Below are 18,108 nucleotides of genomic sequence, written 5' to 3'. Positions count from 1 at the left end.
GAGTGAGGCTGCTCTTGATCTCTGCTTATAGAGAATTTGTTCGTCTTAATCCTCTCCCTCTTTCCTGGGTCTTTCTTCTGTTTTTCTCTCCCATCGTTCCTGAGTTCCAAGCTGTTTTTCATCCCTCCTCCCCACACAAGCAGGCCTTTGTACTTGAAAATGCTGGCTTCATTCCACCCTGAGTTCCAGATGCTAAGAATAGCCCTGAGCTCCTACAGAAGTTACTAACTCTTTTAAGACATGTTTCTGAGGACTGGTCAAGGCATCCTCTCCATTCTAGAGGATAAGGATGCAGCTAAAAAACCAGGATGTAATTTTCCAAGAGGTCCTCTACAGTTCTAAATAGGAATTATCAGGGCCATCAGAACTGTAGCTAACAATCATGGAGACTATATTCCAAAAACATCTGAAGGGCACTAGATCACAAAGACTTCTGTGTGGCTTCTCACCATTACACCCTTCCCCTTATATTTTGTCTCTTAGATATTTTTGTGAAAGGAGACTGGAGTTGAGGGGGGTATTTTGTTGTACTGATGTGTGAATGAGCTTTTAATACACCTACCTCGATAAGTGCACAAAGTGTAGGGAAATGGATAGGTAGAAATATTTGAATGAATTTACCAGAACTCATAGTATTTCCATTTTTTCTTATAATACAGGATTCTTTTATGGATAAAGCTGCAAGCATAGGTAGATTGGACTTGTGGTGTTGGTAAGTGCTGCCAAGAAGGGAAAAAACATGTAGATTTCAGTGTGCTGCAAGGAAAATTATTGCTCCTTATGAAGTGCTTTTAACAATTGCTTTCTAGAATGATTTATGTGCAATGCTCATTTATATTATCTTTTATAAATATTTGAAAAGTGCAAAGAATTTGGTATTCCAGAAGACTTCTGCTGTTTTCATCCATCTACATGTTTGCTATATAATTTCACTGATATCTCAATTGAAATCAGCAGTAGTGATCAATAAACCAGAAAGTTTATGAAGGTATTGGAAAGATGCCCATAGACAAAGTATACCAAGCTAGAAACCAGGAGATTGAGTCCTGCCTTAGATATAAAAACCAGATAGATGACTTTATGCAATTTAGAAGTGATGATTACACAGGTGCACTGGTTACCAGTCTGCTTCTGAGTGCAATTCAAGGTGTTGGTGATCATCTTTAAAGCCGTTCATGGCATGGGTCCAGGTTACTTGAGGGACCATCTCACCTCAGCGGGATTGGCCCATACCACTTGTGCCAGCAGAGGAAGCATGCTGTGGATTCCATCAGCCTGATTATTGCAGCTGGTGGGGTCCAGGAGGAGGGCCTTCTTTGCTGCTTCTCCTGCTCTCTGAAATATCTTGCTCTCCCTGATGTGAGGTTGACCCCAACCCATCCTATCCTTTCATAAGGGCCTGAAGACGTGGCTGTGCAGGTCGGCTTGGGGCCCCAGTAGGAGATCAGCAACATGGAGATAGTTGATTGAGGAATAACAGATTCCACCTCCCCCACACTCTGCCCCCGCCTTCCCCATGTGTCTTTGGTTTTAAGGTTTGATTTTAACATTTTTGTTTTAACTAACATGTAACTGTAGCCGCCCACAGTTACGCTATGGTAAGATGGGTGGCCAATACATTTTATAAATAAATAAATAAATGTTTAGCTCAAATTTTCTTTTCTCCTTGATTATGCACTTCCACATAATTCATTTCAATTCTAAAATGTTAGCCTTCATTCAGTTCTCTTTAAAATGTCCGCTCTGCCCAGCTTTGGGGTGTGGAAATAACTTTCTCTCCTCTTCTCCTTCCCCCACTTTACATACTGTATACTCTTCCAACAAAAAAAGAATATATAGCTGTCTAAGATGGAATCCTCGGTGCATTCTGAGCTTGGTTACTTGCTTGCAGATGTTTCATTAGCCAACAAGGTAACATCATCAGTGCATGCATCTCACACCGATGATGTTTCCTAGTCTGCAAAAAACAACCAAGCTCAGAGAATATCTCAGATTCCACAGATACACTTTTTGTGCTTTTTTTCCTGGAAAGCTGCTGTGATTGGAAACAAATAATGGATGTTTTTTCCATTTTAAAATAAAAGTATGATGACTAATAATAACAAGCAGACAAATATGGGAAGCTGCAATTAATATCAAGAAGATACTGCTGTAAATCTAATTAAAGCAGCTATTTTATTTATCACTGTATTCCAAATTGACCTAACAATTACATTACTCTAGAAATTATGAATAATAGTACTATATAGAGGAAGAGGATATCTATCAGTACAAGGAGAAAATGTTTAAATCGTTTTCTAAATCAGGATTTCTTAAACTCTGAATATTCATTTAAAAGCATAGTTTCGTAGTGGAGCATGGGTATCCAGCTAGTATGTTATATTAGTGACAAAGTAGTTAACAGTAAAAACAACAATAGTAAAACAGAACAAAATTAAAGTTTCAAAATGCTCTGTTAACAGTTATTGTAATTAAATCGTAGAAAATTTACCACTGCATCTTCACTATCCCATATCATCCCAAAAGTTATAATTGGTTATCCTAGGTCAAAAATTCATGTTTGTTTCTTAATATCCACTTGTGAATTATTTAATTAAATGTAGTAAATTCAGTCTCCAGAATAGATCTGTCTTCAAGTCAAAGTGCAAGCAGAAGTATTGTAGTTACCAGTTAATTGTTATAAATCAGCCTGGTCTCAGCCTGTCAGGGCAGGCCTGTCTGAAAAGAAAAAGAAACCAAACACAAAGTGACCATGAAGGTGGCTGGAACTGTGGTTTTTATTTTCTTCTTAACAGGCTAGCCACAGAACGTGGTGAAAAGGCAATTAAGCCATGTGAAGTCAGCGCTGGGAGCGTCTGCCTTCCAGTGCTGTCTTTATCCTGAGTGCCCCACCCCCAATTACCCAGCAGCTAACCCCGCCCCCCCGGCAGCCAACATCTGGTGCAGTTGGCCAGGTTCCGATCAGGCCAATGTCCATGGTGGCCTCCCAGGCCATCATTGCTGGTGTTATATCCCTGGTCGGGGTAGTCCCGGCTGTGAAAGGCCAGCCATCTCCGTGCCAGTCCCATCAGCTGTGAGGTGGCATTTCGGCTTTCGCCGGGGAACAGCTGAGAGGTGCAGGGGACCTCTGTCACCACCTAGGCCATCTGCAGTGCGCCATTGGATGCCAGTATGTTGCACCCCCTTCGGCCACACCCGTCACTGCTCCTGCTGCCTTGGCTGCCATTGCCCTCATCGCATTGCCCCCCCCCCAGTTTTGGCAAGCCCATGGACTGGGCTCGACATCTGGTCTCCCTCCATCTTCATAGAGGAAATTATTTTGTCTCCCTTCCTTCTAGCTGTAATGCTGGAGACTTAAAGTTCACTCCGCTGTGAACTGGTAGTAAAGGTAAGTAGAACCCACCCCTGGACAGGACCCAATATTCAAGTGTACCAAGACCTGTTTAAATCTTGAGATTGTCTTCTGAGGTATTAGCAATATCACCTCATCTCCAACACCTTCTTTGCATCATTGACATCCCTTCTGTCTCCTCATCTAAGTCATATAGGAAAATGTTAGAGCAATAGGCCATGAACAGATCTCTGGCATACTGCACTGTATACCAACTCCATGTTGGATCGATCCACTAAGGAGCACCTGTTGGCATGTTTACTCTACTGCAAATCCATGTAGTAGTGAGACAGTCCCATCTCACAAGAAGAAAACTGTGGTCAGTTTGAGATAGTTCTAGATATGGTTTTCCTTTCTCTAAATAAAGGAAATAAATTTAGGAACATATAAGCAAGTATACAGTGGCATTATTTGTTATGCAGTGTTAAGAGTGAGGCAAGGGACTCAAGAACAAGATTTGGATGAAATTGTGTAGACAAGGAATGCTAATTTTCACAGTACAAGTACTGGAAGAATATTACGTGAATTGGGGTGATTCAGAATGGAATTTTCTTGTTCTGCCCGCTTTTTTGTATATGGCAGCATTTGCAGAATGACCATGAAAGCTTGCTAGTGATTTGAATCTGAATAATCTAAGGTAAATTCATGTATTCCTGAATGTGTGTGTGTGCGCGTGTATCAGGAGTGGGTTCTACTTACCTTTATTACCGGCTCGCAACGGGGCTGCACAAGCGCGCAAGCTTCTTCTGGGCTTGCGCAGAAGCATTCTGATGACGTCGGGGTCAGTGGGTGGAGCCTCCTGCCGGTTTTACTACCGGTTCTATTGAACCGGTGCGAACCAGGGGCAACCCACCGCTGGCGTGCATGTATGTATGTATGAATATATGTATATATGTATGAATGTATGTGTGTATATATCTCCTTTCGCACAATAAAATGGAAATTTGATGGGAAAATGGAAGATCACATTACCCTCTTAAATTTTGTTTTGCAGGGTCAGTGTTACATTTGGACTGTTGGATAGAAAAGAAGGGAAAACAAAAGACAGACAAGCATGTGGATTCAGCCTTCTCTCTCCAGGCAACAGTGATAGGAATGTAGGTCTGATCCAGGTGAGAAAAAAACTTTCTTGCTCAGGCAACTATTATGGTTGCTTTTGTGGTCTTCAATGATTGTTTCTTTTTTATTAGTATAATAGAATACATGTCCTGGTCTGAATTTGAAAAAAACTGCAAAATATTGCCCGCTGTCAAATGGAGCCTGCTTTTAAAAAGCCAGTTCTTATTCTTACGTTGGAGAGCAATGGATCATTCTTCTCCTTCAGAGACCTGGGACCACAAAGTGATGGGTAACAGTTTCCTTCTCTGTCATGCTATAGTAACTCTCTTAAGAGAGTTATTCAGAGATGGCTAGACCTGGCTTATTAAATCTCATTTCATTGTGGACAGATTCAGGACTATTGCACAACACAAGATTTAGCCAGTCAGTGATGGAGCTGGAACACAGTGTGATTCAGTACCTGAAGTTCAGAACATGTTTAAATTGATAAAGAAATGGGGGGCTTGGTTGAACTGGAATTTAAGGCAAAAGACTGACTTCTTCCAAGGGCAGTTTCTGAGGGAATGGCAGAATTATATCATGCTCTGGTTGGAATATCAGGCAACTGTGTAATACCTTCTCAATAATCATTTACTGAGAATAAATTAGTATTCATTGCTCTCTAATCAGACAAATGAAATCAGAAATAAACATTTGAAAATAGCCTTGGAACAAGAAGAGAGAACCATTGGGGAATTAATGACTTGAAAATCAAGAATTCATGGCCATGGTTATCCAAGAATCCAATCTAAAAGGGCCTAAATGAAATTGCAGCCAGTCAGAACAAAGGCTAACTTCAAAGAAAGCTGGGGAAGATGATTTCCCACAAGCCAGTCACTTGGTTAAGGGTGCTTTTTCAATGGGACTGAACATGGAGATGATCCTGATAACATCCTGTAAGTGTCTGAGAGGAAGAATGGGAGAAACTTTCAGGATTCAATACAGGTAGTCCTTGTTTAGTGACTGCCTCATTATTTAGTTACCATTTGCAGTTACAATGGCGATGAAAAGTTACTTTGCAACCAAGCCTTGCAATCATGATCTTTGCAGGTCTGTAAAACAAAGGAAAGCTGAAATAAAATCATAAGCATTGTCACATTTCACTTGGTAACCTCTTTGCCTATTGACTGAATTGCTGATCCCAACTGTGATTGCTAAACAAGGACTATCTGTATTCTGAAGGCATTAAGGCGGAGAATGGAGTGGTGGAAATCAGTTTTCATTTGGAAGCGCCTGAGGACACATACTGCTTTATTTCTTTATATTTGCCCCATAAAGCAGGTGAGTTGGAGGAATAATTGTGAGCAGATATTTACCAAAATAGAGGGGGAGGCTGAAATTATCTGAAGTGATAGCTAACTATGAGCAAATTTGTATATTTAGAAAGCATGCATGTGAGTGATTTTCTATTCAAACTGATGTTTCTTCTTATCTAATTTGGACTCTCCTTTAGAACTATTGCTCAAGATTATCACTCTTTGGGCAGCAATTATATGATCATGCTGTGGAACTCAGACATGCATTATGTGTATCCTACAAGCATGTGTGTAGACATGTGCAGTCACACACACATTCAAGCACACACAAGCACACATTTAATATGAGCTGATAAAAATTAACAAACCAGGGTAGAAAATTACAGTATAGTATCCATGATGACAGACCTTCATCTGCTTTGGCAATACTTATTACCTGTGATCTTTTTTGAAGTGCCTAGCCTAGCCATTCCTCCTTGGACACCGAATCTTGTTAGAATTAAATTATTCTAATAGATGCAACAAATTCCCATTTGTTTTCCTCACTGATGCAAAATCCTTCCCTTCCCTTAGAATTAATTCCAGGACAAAAAGACACTTAAGGGATACATGAACATTGGGGTTAAAGGTAAAGGTTCCCCTTGCACATATGTGCTAGTCGTTCCCGACTCTAGGGGGCGGTGCTCATCTCCGTTTCAAAGCCAAAGAGCCAGCGCTGTCCAAAGACGTCTTCGTGATCATGTGGCCGGCATGACTAATGCCAAAGGCACACAGAACGATGTTACCTTCCCACCAAAGGTGGTATCTACTTGCATTTTTACGTGCTTTTGAACTGCTAGGTTGGCAGAAGCTGGGGCAAGTAATGGGAGCTCACCCCATTACATGGCACTAGGGATTCGAACCGCTGAACTGCCAATCTTTCAATCTTAGCCACAGTGTCTTAGCCACTGAGCCACTGAGTCCCTTCAGTAACATTTGGGGTTACATCATGCCAAAATGATAGTCAACTTGATCAAAGTACTAATGACCCATGTACAACCTATGCTTCTGGCACAGTTGATACCATTTTCCATTCAATGTTTATTCTAGCCAGTTGCATCATTTCTGAAGAAGATAAATTTACTATGCTATAAGATTCAGTTGTAAAATGCTTGTGAAAAGAAACCGGGCACTGTTTTGTTAGCATTGTAAAAATAAGAGATTATGAAATTGTCAATAGCAGATTTTTAAAATTCAGATAGAATTATTAAACAAAAAGAGGGTACTTCATAACCTTTGCTTCCCTTCTGTGAGGGGGCTGGATTAATCTCTTAATACAGTATTAAAAAGTGATTTACTCACTCATTAGGATAGTGGTGAGATACTGAATTTATGGCAACTGCAGAGAATAGTTAAAAGGACAATATGTTACAGGACCTAATCCAGATAACTCAGTGAACTCTGAAAACCAGTTCTAATGTAGTCAAGAAGGTGTCATCTGGACAGGAGGCAGGTTTGCAGAAGTATAACATTAAGCAGTATGGGGAGAGATTTAAGAAGGTTCTGTTTGACTTACTATATATTCTCAGTCATTGCAAGGATCCAATGAGCCTGCATTCTGCCATCATGTTCCCTATCTCACTGATCTGTGGAAGGGACACCAAATTTCCACTTTCCCAAATTGGTTTTTGCTGCCTCAATTATATTTTAACTACAAACCCTTTGTTCCCCTCACCACTTCCTGCTTCAGGAAAATCCTGACTGCCAAAATTCTTGATCCTTGCTATCCCATTAGGTTGGTGTTTGAGTTTCTACTCCTCCCTCATCATTGTGAAGATCTCTCTGTGGGTAAGAGGAAGTTCTCATGTAACAGCCTACAAAACTGTTTATTTTTGGAGAAAATTGCTTCCATTTAGGGGGGAAAGGCCAGCACTGTGTTCTGTCTGTCTTTTGAAGAATTCTCTCATCCTGCTGTTTTCATATAAAGCACTTACCCAGGGCTAAAATGTTCAATGTTCAAATGAATTTACTATGTCATTAGTCCATGGCTCTTATTCTTGTAACTGTGTAACTGTAGAACACATGCAATTTTTGGTAACTTTAGAGTACACATGCAATTATCTTTGAAGATGCTAAGAAACCAAATTTAGTCCATGATACAGCTTTGGGATCAGTCAACATTCAGAAATGCTTCCAACGCTTTGGGACAAGGCGTCAGTGAGCAAGTTCTCCCCCATCCCCCCAGGATGTACTTTAACTCAAAAGTTGAATTGCTTGAAGTATTGCGTCCAGTGGACCTGCTTGGGAGAGAGCTTCCAGGGGGTCTTTAGTGCCTCGAGGTTCTTGTAGTCAGTTCAAACTTCAAATGGCACTTTGCTTCCCTCCAGGAAGTGTCGCCAGGAGAGAAGAGCCCACCGGACAGCATAGGCTTCCTTCTCCCACACTGCCCACTGTCTCTCAGTGTCGGTGAGTTTTTTAGACATGTATGCACAGGGTTGCAGCTGCCCTGGGGGTTTGTTGGAAGAGCACTGCCACCACAGCCATGTCACTGGCATCGACTTGGATGACAAATAGCTGTTCAGGGTCGGGGTGCTGGAGGATGGGCTCCTCCACAAAGAGCCTCTTCAGCCTCTCAAATGCCCGCTGATAGTCCAGGGACCATACCAGCAGTTGGCTTGGCCTTGGCTTTGGGGCATCCTTCCCCGTTTTCAGTAATTCCGTTAGGGGCAAGGCTACTTCAGCAAAGGCTGGAATGAACTGTCTATAAAGCTTGGCAAACCCCAGGAAACTCTGGAGCTGCTTGTGGGTGCATGGGGGTTGCCAGCCCAGCACCACTTTTACTTTTCCTGGGTCCATCTCAATTCCTTCGTTTGACACTTGGTAGCCCAGGTAGTCTAGGGAGGCCTTGTGGAACTCTCACTTTGACAGCTTTGCATACAGCTTGGTTGCTAAGAGTTTTTTCAAGACCTGGTGCACTAGTTTAGTGTGCTCTTCTATAGTCTCGCTGAATATGAGAATGTTGTTCAGGTAGACTAAGACCGCCTTGTTGATCTCGTTGATCAGCTGCATGAAGATGGCAGGTCTCCCTGTGGTCTGAATGGCATGACTTTAAATTGAAAGCTGCCTAACAGGCAGTTGAAGGAAGTCTTCCATTCATCTCACTCTTTGATTCGCCCCCGGTAGTATGCTTCCCTTAAATCCAGTTTAGTGAACACCTTACCCCTCACCAGGTGGGCTAGCATGTCCTTCATCAGAAGCAGGGGGTAGGTGTTTTCCACACATACTGTGTTAATTCCACGGAATTAACAGAAATCCAAGCAGATCCTCATTGACCCATCTTTCTTCTCTTTAAAGAGCACTGGGCTGGCCACCCTAGATTTGGCGGGCTGAATGAACCCCCTTGCCAGGTTGGTGTCAATGCATTTTCTCAGCTCCTTCATTTTCCAGGGGGTCATGAAATACATCTTAGGTTGTATCTTAGGAAGCAATTTAGCCCCTGGCACAAATTCTATCACACAGGTGGTGGGTCGGTGGTGTGTGTGTGTGCTCGCTGAATGCGTCCTCCAGGTCTCTATATTCTTTGGGTACCTGGGGGCATCCTGCTGGCACAGCAGCTACTGTCTTGCCCATCCTGGGATTGCTGGGTGGCTTTGGCAACTGAGTGTATAAAATACAATCAATCCTAGAGAAGGATCTGTGCCTGTCTGAAAAGAAAGTAAAGTCCAAATCTTTTGGATTATGTATTCTCCAAATATCTTTTAGTTCCAGATCTTCTTTCATATCAAAAAAAGTCTGTGGTAGTCTAATCCTTGACTTTGCCAAACTCTTTTTATCTATTTTGGGATCAATTACTCCATTCCAATCTCCCATAATTAAAATAGATCTGTAATCCCATTGCAATATTTTAGAATACAGTGTCTTATAAAAATTTTCTTGTTGTTGATTAGGAGCATAAATTCCGATCACCAAAATTGGACCATTTTCTGTATAAAGTTCAATTGCTATAAACCTCCCACAGTCATCTGCTTCTATAATTTTAGCTCCTATATGTGGTTGGGGACTCCTCGGAAGGCACAAGCTTTGAAAGTATCTGTGTATTTTATTCTTTTCATATCACAAGAAAGCATGCCACCACACCTGAAGATCATGTCCTTCCAACAATAATAATCTTCTATGCCTCAAATTTACCCATTCTTTCACCCAAGTAAGTACAGAAGCCTGGTATTAAATCTCCCAATCTGGCAATCCAAAACCCCCATTGCTTTTAGATTCTTGCAGCAATTTCACTCTTATTCTTGCTCTTTTCCCTTGCCAAACATATTTCAAGATTATTTTATTCAGCTCCTCAAAATATTTTTTTTCTAGTTTTATTGGAATTGTTTGAAACAGAAAGAGTAGTTTCAGCAAAATATTCCTTTTTATAGTAGCTATCCTTCCTACCATTGATAGCTTCAAGTTCTTCCATTTTTCCAAGTCCAGTTTAATTTGTTGCATTAATTTTGCAATTTACTTATTAGTTTAGGGAACAAATAGGGTGAACTTGAAGTACTAATGCATGAAGGTAAATATGATATAGTTGCTATTACTGAAACATGGTGACACGAAAGTCATGACTGGAATGTACTGAAGGTTACAAACTATTGAAAAGAAACAGACTTAACAAAAGAGTAGGTGGAGTTGCATTATATATAAAAGAACACTACGTATCTACATAAATGCACAAAACCAAGGATGATCCATATGGGTCAATATAAAAGGAAAAAAGAATGGCACGGCTATAGGCATATATTACAGTCCACCCAACCAAGCAGAAGAAATAGATGAACTCTGTTAATCAATTAACAAATATATGTAGGAAACATACTACCATAGTAATGGGAGACTTTAATTATCCTGATATCAACTGGGAGACAAACTCTGCAGCAAGTGGGAGATCAAACAGATTCCTAAGCAATTTAGCTGACAACTTTGTCATCCAAAGGATAGAGGAGGGAATTAAAGGAAAAGCTATACTGGACCTAATTCTTACTAATAGAGAAGAAGTGATAGAGGGAGTTGAAGTTCCAGAACCTTGGATGAGAATGACCACATCATATTAGAATTCATATAATGCAAATACAAGCAATAGAATATAATCTAACCAGTGTCTTAAGCTTTAAAAGAGCTGACTAACAAACTCAGAGAAAGTCTTAAAAATTCCATGGATGAAAATCCTAAAGGGGAAAACAACTCAAGAAGTTTGGGAAACTCTGAAAAATATGATCATAAAAGCCCAGTCCAACACAATATCACTGAAAAGATAAACAAGAAATCCAAGAAGAAACCAGCATGGTTGTGCAAAGATCTCTCTTTGAAAGAAAACAGAAAGAAAAAAATGATAAGTACAAAAAAATGGAAAGAGGGACACATAATTAAGCAGAATTATCAGCCAATAGCCTGAATCTGCAAAGATAAAGTCAGGAAAGCAAAGGCTCAAAATTAACAAAGACTTGCAAAAAAAGTCAAAGATAATAATAAAAAAATTGTTTCAACATATAAATAACAAGGAAACAGTCAAGGAAACAGTCAGTCCACTAAAGAGAGAAGATAGCAAGGAAGTAATATAATGTTCATATATGGGGTCATTTTTTAAGAAGCTCTATGCTCCTTATTGTTTTATTTTGGTGTAGACTTCTTGTTTAGTTTGGGATTCCATTCTTTGTTCATTAAGTTTCAGAGTGACTAGAGTTGCCTCTAGAGTCTAGACCTTTTATTTTTTTTCTTCTAGTAATTCAAGTAGTTTACATTTGATACATAGTTTGGGTCTTCTGTGAGCATAAGCTGAAACTTATGACACATTTTGCAAGTCATGATAGTATCAGTCTTTATTTCCATGACTTTGTTAAAAACTTAAACATTTCTAAAAATTAAATATGTTTTCTGTCATGAAGTGTCAGTTTACAATAGTGTATAAGAGTTCTTGGTCTTTTGTTCTCTGTCTTGAAAAATTCATCACTATCTTCCCTGTTTTGAAGGGCCTGTCTTTCCCCCCGTGGTATATTATTCTTTTTCATCTTAGATCATTAAGAATTTAAAATTTTCTAAAGAATTAAAATACAGTGCATTCAGAAACTATTCAGACCCCTTCACTTTTGTCAATTTTGTTATGTTGCAGCCGGATTCTACAGTTGTTAAACTGCATTTTTTTCTCATTAATCTACACTCAGTACCCATAATGATAAAGTAAAAACAGAATTTTAGAACTGTTTGTAAATTTATTACAAAGAAAAAACCAAACATTACATTGGCATAAGTATTCAGACCCTTTGCAACAACACTTGAAATTTAGCTCAGGTGCATCCCATTTTTCTTGATCATTGCTGACATGTTTCTATACCTTGATTGGAGTCCACCTGTTGTAAAATGATTTGACATGATTGGGAAAGGCACACGCCTCTCTATAGAAGGCCCCACAGCTGATGATGCATACTATAGTGGAGCAGAAGCCATGCAGTCAAAGGAACTCCCTGCAGAGCTCAGAGACAGGATTATTGCAAGGTACAGATCTGAGGAAGGCTACAATAAAATTTCTGCTGCACTGAAGATTCCTAAGAACACTAAGTTCCAGAAGGACAAGTATCACTGCAGCCCTCCATTGATCTGGGCTTTATGGACTAGCAAAAATGTTTAAAGATAAATCAGCTAAATGCTGGAAATGTTTGCATTTGCCGGGATCATATTATCATATGTGGTGGTCATGTACGGAAGCAAAAAACTATTGGTCTAGAATACAGATATGGTTAGAGGAAATATTACATAAACCTATAGAATTAAAACCAGAGATTTTTCTATTGGATATTCTGCCAGAAAGATATAGCAAAGAAGAAGTATACTTAATTATACACATAATAACAGCAGCAAGAATTGTATTTGCACAAAAATGGAAGACAGAGAAAATTCCGTCAGAAGGTGAAGTAATAAAAAAGATTTTAGACTGTGCAGAAATGAACAGATTGATGCTAAGAATAAAAGATAAAGAGGAATCGGTGTATTTCAAGACATGGGAAAGATTCTACATATGGCTAGAAAAGAAATATGAATAAAAGTTGATAGATGAATGATATAGATAATAGAAAGTTAAATGAGGGAAAAGATAAAAAAGAAATAGAAACTCAGATGACACCAGAGTAAATGGAAAAGGGGGATCGGGAGAAAAAAGAAAGAAGATTATAAATATAAATGTACAATTATGACATGATAGATTGGGTAAAATGGGAAAGAAATTGAAAAGAAAGTATATATTATTAGAAAATTGGAGTTGCTCGGATACCAAATAAGGGAAATATTGCACAACAAAGGAGAAAGAAAGGAAAGAGGAGGAGAGGGAGAGAGGAGGAGAGGGAGAAAAAGGAATGGAAGAAGGGGGAAGGAGAGGAAGAAAGGATAGGGGACAAGAGCAGGAGAGGTGAGAAAGGGGGAAAAGAGGGAAGGAGTGGGGGAGAGGAAGGGGAAGTAGGGGAGGAGAGGAGAGGAGGAGGAAGAAAGTAGAAGAGGAGAGGAGGGAGGGAGGGAGGGGAAAGAAAGAAGAAGGAGAATGTTTGTTGTGAAAGAAGAACAACCCCAAATGTAATTAATATGTCTTATTTTTATGCTTTCATTAGAACAAAAATATGTATATATATGATCAATTATGGATAAGAGAATGTACATTTACAATATGTGTATAAGAAATAAAAATAAAAAAACTTTTTTTCGAAAGATCTGGGCTTTATGGCAGAGTGGCTAGACAGAAGCCATTCCTCAGTGCAAAACACATGAAAGCGCACTTGGAGTTTGCAAAAAAACACCTGAAGGACTCTCAGGCTGTGAGGAACATGTTTCTCTGGTCTGATGAAACCAAGATTGAACTGTTTCGCTCAATTCTAAATGTTATGTCTGCAGGAAACCAGGCACCGCTCATCACTGCTCAATATCATCCCAACTGTGAAGCATGGTGGTGGCAGCATTATGCTGTGGGAGTGTTTTTCAGCAGCAGGAAGACTGGTGAGGGTTGAGGGAAAGCTGAATGGAGCAAAGTACAGGGATATCCTCAATGAAAACCTGTTCCACATCTCTCAAGACCTCAGACTGGGCTGAAGGTTCACTTTCCAACATGACAATGATTCTAAACACAGAGCCACGACAACAGAGGAGTGGCTTAGGGACAACTCTGTGGATGTCCTAGAGTGGTCCAGCCATAGCCCTTACTTGAACCCTTACTGAACATCTCTGGGACCTGAAAATGGCTGTCCACTGATGGTCACCATCCAACCTGACTGAGCTTGTGAAGATTTGCAAAGAAGAATGGCAGAAATTCCCACAATCTAGGTGTGCAAAGCTTGTTGCATCATACCTAAAAAGGCTTTAATTGCTCCAACAAGTACTGAGTGAAGGGTCTAAATACTTATGCCAATGTGATATTTCAGTTTTTTCTGTTTAATAAATGTATAGACATTTCTAAAAGTTTGTTTTCACTTTGTCATTATGGGGTATTGATTAATGAGAAAAAAATGAATTTCAACAACTGTAGAATGAGGCTGCAGCAGAACAAAATTGTCAAACGTGAACGCAATCGGAATGTTTTCTGAATGCACTGTAAGAAAAAAATAATTGAAAAAATTTAAATTAAAAATGATATTTAAGAGTTGAAAAAAGATTAAAAATTGAAAAAAAGAATTTAAAAATTAAAAATATTGAAAAATTTGATTTAAAAAAATCAGAGATTTAAAAAATTTAAGACTTTATAAAAGTTCTTGGCCCTTTATAAAGTAATCTGTTTTCTAGGAGATACTTTGCTCTTAACCTTCTAAGTTAAGTTAAGAATTCTTTATTGACCAAGTGTGATTGGACACACAAGGAATTTGCCTTGGTGCATATGCTCTCAGTGTACATAAAAAAACAAGATACACTCATCAAGAATCACAGGGTACAACACTCAGTGACAGTCATACAGTACAATAAGCAATCAAATTATACTAGGGAACAATCAATATCAATATAAATCACAAGGATACAAGCAACAAAGTTACAACCATGCAGTCACAAGTGGGAGGAGATGGGCGACAGGAACGATGAGAAGACCAATAGCAATAGTAATTTAGTCTAATGTGAATAGTTTGACAGTGTTGAGGGAATTATTTGTTTAGCAGAGTGATGGCCTTCGGGGAAAAAACTGTTCTTGTGTCTAGTTATTCTGGTGTGCAGTGCTCTATAACATCGTTTTGAGGGTAGGAGTTGAAACAATTTATGTCCAGGATATGAGAGGTCTGTAAATATTTTCACAGCCCTCTTTTTGACTTGTACAGTATACAGGTCCTCAATGGAAGGCAGGTTGGTAGCAATTGTTTTTTCTGCAGTTCTAATTATCCTCTGAAGTCTGTGTCTGTCTTGTTGGGTTGCAGAACCAAACCAGACAGTTATAGAGGTGCAGATGACAGACTCTATAGTTCCTCTGTAGAACTGTATCAGCAGCTCCTTGGACAATTTGAGCTTCCTGAGTTGGCACAGAAAGAACATTCTCTGTTGTGCTTTTCTAATGATGTTTTTGATGTTAGGTGTCCATTTTAGGTCTTGAGATATGATAGAACCTAGAAATGTGAAGGTCTCTACTGTTGATACTGTGTTGTCTAGTATTGTAAGAGGTGGTAGTATGGGAGGGTTTCTCCTAAAGTCTACCACCATTTCTATGGTTTTGAGTGTGTTCAGTTCCAGATTGTTCCAGTTGCACCACAAGGCTAGTTGTTCAACCTCCCATCTGTATGCGGATTCATCATTGTCTCGAATGAGACCAATCACTGTTGTATCATCTGCAAACTTCAGTAGTTTAACAGATGGATCGTTTGAGATGCAGTCATTGGTATATAAAGAGAAGAGAAGTGGAGAAAGCACACATCCTTGGGGGAGGGGCTGTGCTAATTTTTTTTTTTTAATTGTACAGGTATCTGATGTGATTTTGCTTAGCTTCACCTGCTGCTTCCTGTCTGTTAGGAAGCTTGTGATCCACTTACAAGTGTGTTCAGGTACCACTAGATGATTTAGTTTAGTTAGAAGAATGTCCGGTATGATGGTATTGAATGCTGAACTAAAGTCTACAAAGAGGACCCTTGCATAGGTCTTTGGAGATTCAAGGTGTTGTAGGATGTAGTGCAGAGCCATATTAACAGCATCATCTGTCGATCTATTTGCTCGGTATGCAAATTGCTACTCCCTGCCTTGAAAGTATCCCTTTCCTTTCTGTCCACAAGTGTTTTGTACTTATCCTTTTTCTTGCCTTTCAGTTGCCTGGCCACTGTCTGGGTATATGCTGATTTGGATTCTCTGCTCCGCTTAGCTGGTCCACTACACTACTCTCAGGCACTGCTGGTCTGTCGCGCTGCTCTCAGCCATGGCTGGTCCACCACAATGCTCTTAGTTGTTGCTGTGGGCACTCCGCTCCTCTGCACTTAGTTCTGCACTACTGCTGCTCAAGGTCTGCGTGCTGCTCACAGCCACTGATCTGATGCCACCTAGCTGGTTCACTGCTGCTCAGCGGCCTCCGTTTGCACTGCACTGCCTCTGCTCAGCTGCCAGCTAGGTCACTGGGCTATGTCTCTGTCTCTCAGCTGAGCTGTCTCTCCATCTCTCAGATGGACTGTTGGGCCACCTCTCAGTTGGGCCACTTCTCAGCTGGGCTGGCTCTTAATTGGGACACTGGACTGCCTCTCAGCTGGGACACTGGGCCGCCTTTCAGTTGGGGCACCTCTCAGCTGGGCCGCCTCTTATCTCATTAAAAGATTTTTTTTTCCAAAATTTTAAAAATTCTAGAAGTTTATTTTCAAAATCCTCAAAATTTAGAAGATTTTTTTAAAAATAAAATTTACAACAAATTTTCTATTCTTAAATGTTAGTCTTCTGGAATAATAAGAGTAACAGTGCTGACAGGACGTATGCCATTCTGGACAAATAGTTGTCCAATCTTCTCTCAGAAATTTTCAGTGATAGGCACCCACAACTTCTGAAGTCAAGCTGTTCTACTGGTTAATTATTTACATTGTCAAGAAATTTTACCTTTGTTCTGGAGTTCTAAACTCTCCTTTTGTTCCCTCTTGTTGCTAATTTTTATATTACTCTCTTGATATAGTTTGTAATCCACACATGTATTGAAAATGACAGATAAATAAAATTTGGAAAGTAAAACAAAATCTTAGCTGAAAAGAAAAATACCATTTTGCACATCTAGAGATAATTGTGTATCTTCCATTGTGCATGGAAGAAATGCACAACTGCATCTTCCTCTGCACACTGACAAATAACTGGCCACTTTTCAACAAAAAGGATACAAGAGCTAAAAAAAAAATGATTTTGATGTCTAACCTGATCCAGTATAAGTTTCCTGCCAACTATGACATTCAGAAGCTAGTGAAGGCAGCAAAAGCAGAGGATTAAATCAATGACTTTGCTTAATATGTTACAGATGTATAATTAGGATAGCATTCTTCAACACAGAAAACTGATGGCTGAAAAATACCAAGTAACCCATCAAGTCTGCCCTTTGAGGTTTTTAATTTTTTAAATTTTTATTTTAAAAAAATTATTGGATGATAGACATGTGTTTATCAACACCAAACAAAGAAATAGAGATAGGATAAGGATGAACAGTTGGGCCTGTTCAGATTTTGCCTAGCCAAGAAGGATGGCTTCAGCTCAGAAGTTATCGGCAAATAGCATAGACACATTCTGCAGGTTTCAGTTCATGAAACATAGTTCATGTTTTCTTCTGTTTATTTTTTTGGCCTTGTGCCTAAATTTTCCACTTAAATGACAAAAATGTATAACATGTACCTAGTATATAATGGTCCATCTTGTGAAAAAACAATATGCCAGTATTTAAGAAACTTATGTGAATAATCACAAATTGCTGGGCTAACAGTGAGCAGTTAGTTCTCTCCTTCCTGCAGACTCAAAATTTGGTTATGCTCAGTTAGCAAAGAATTTTCAGTCTTAATGGAACTGCTAGTTAGTCTCTAACTCACTGATAGTGAGTGCAGAAATACTTTAAAATTTAGGGATTGAACCAAAAATCATTTCTACAAAAAATGGACAGCATTGTCACGTGATGTATCAGGACTTTCCCCCTCTTCATTAAACCAGGCGTGGGCCTGGCCAGTGTGTGATGCATCCGGCCCGTGTGCCAGGAGTTTGACAGCCCTGGTTTAGAGGCATGAAATACGTATCATAGGATTACTGCTCCGTCAGTCTCTCCAGAGCCCCCACAGTGTCACCAGGATGTATGTAACCAACCACATGGAATTTTGCTGGGAATTACAGATCTGCCTGGCTACAATTCGGGAGGGAAAAACATGTCTTTATTAGTATCTGTTTCTAAGA

General features: G+C 39.6%; 1 protein-coding gene across 5 annotated transcripts in view; it reads left to right on the top strand.

The window, feature by feature from the left end:
• KANK2 (KN motif and ankyrin repeat domains 2) overlaps positions 1 to 18,108 on the top strand; it is a 101,595-nt gene that overhangs the window by 30,645 nt on the left and 52,842 nt on the right. Inside the window, exons 2-4 of one of the 5 annotated variants that reach the window (XM_087886520.1) lie at positions 660 to 712; positions 4,386 to 4,503; positions 5,672 to 5,770. The exons of 1 other annotated variant lie outside the window; for it this stretch is intronic. The gene's annotated coding sequence lies outside the window, so the exon portion shown is untranslated. The remainder of the gene's footprint in view (positions 1 to 659; positions 713 to 4,385; positions 4,504 to 5,671; positions 5,771 to 18,108) is intronic. 3 more of the 5 variants (XM_034437797.3, XM_034437796.3, XM_034437794.3) reach the window with 3 other exon arrangements.

Source organism: Pantherophis guttatus, chromosome 2 (genome assembly GCF_059756535.1).
Source record: "Pantherophis guttatus breed Tessera chromosome 2, ASM5975653v1, whole genome shotgun sequence".
In the NCBI taxonomy this organism is placed as follows: Eukaryota; Metazoa; Chordata; class Lepidosauria; order Squamata; family Colubridae; genus Pantherophis; species Pantherophis guttatus.
This window is presented reverse-complemented; position numbering and strand designations above follow the sequence as displayed.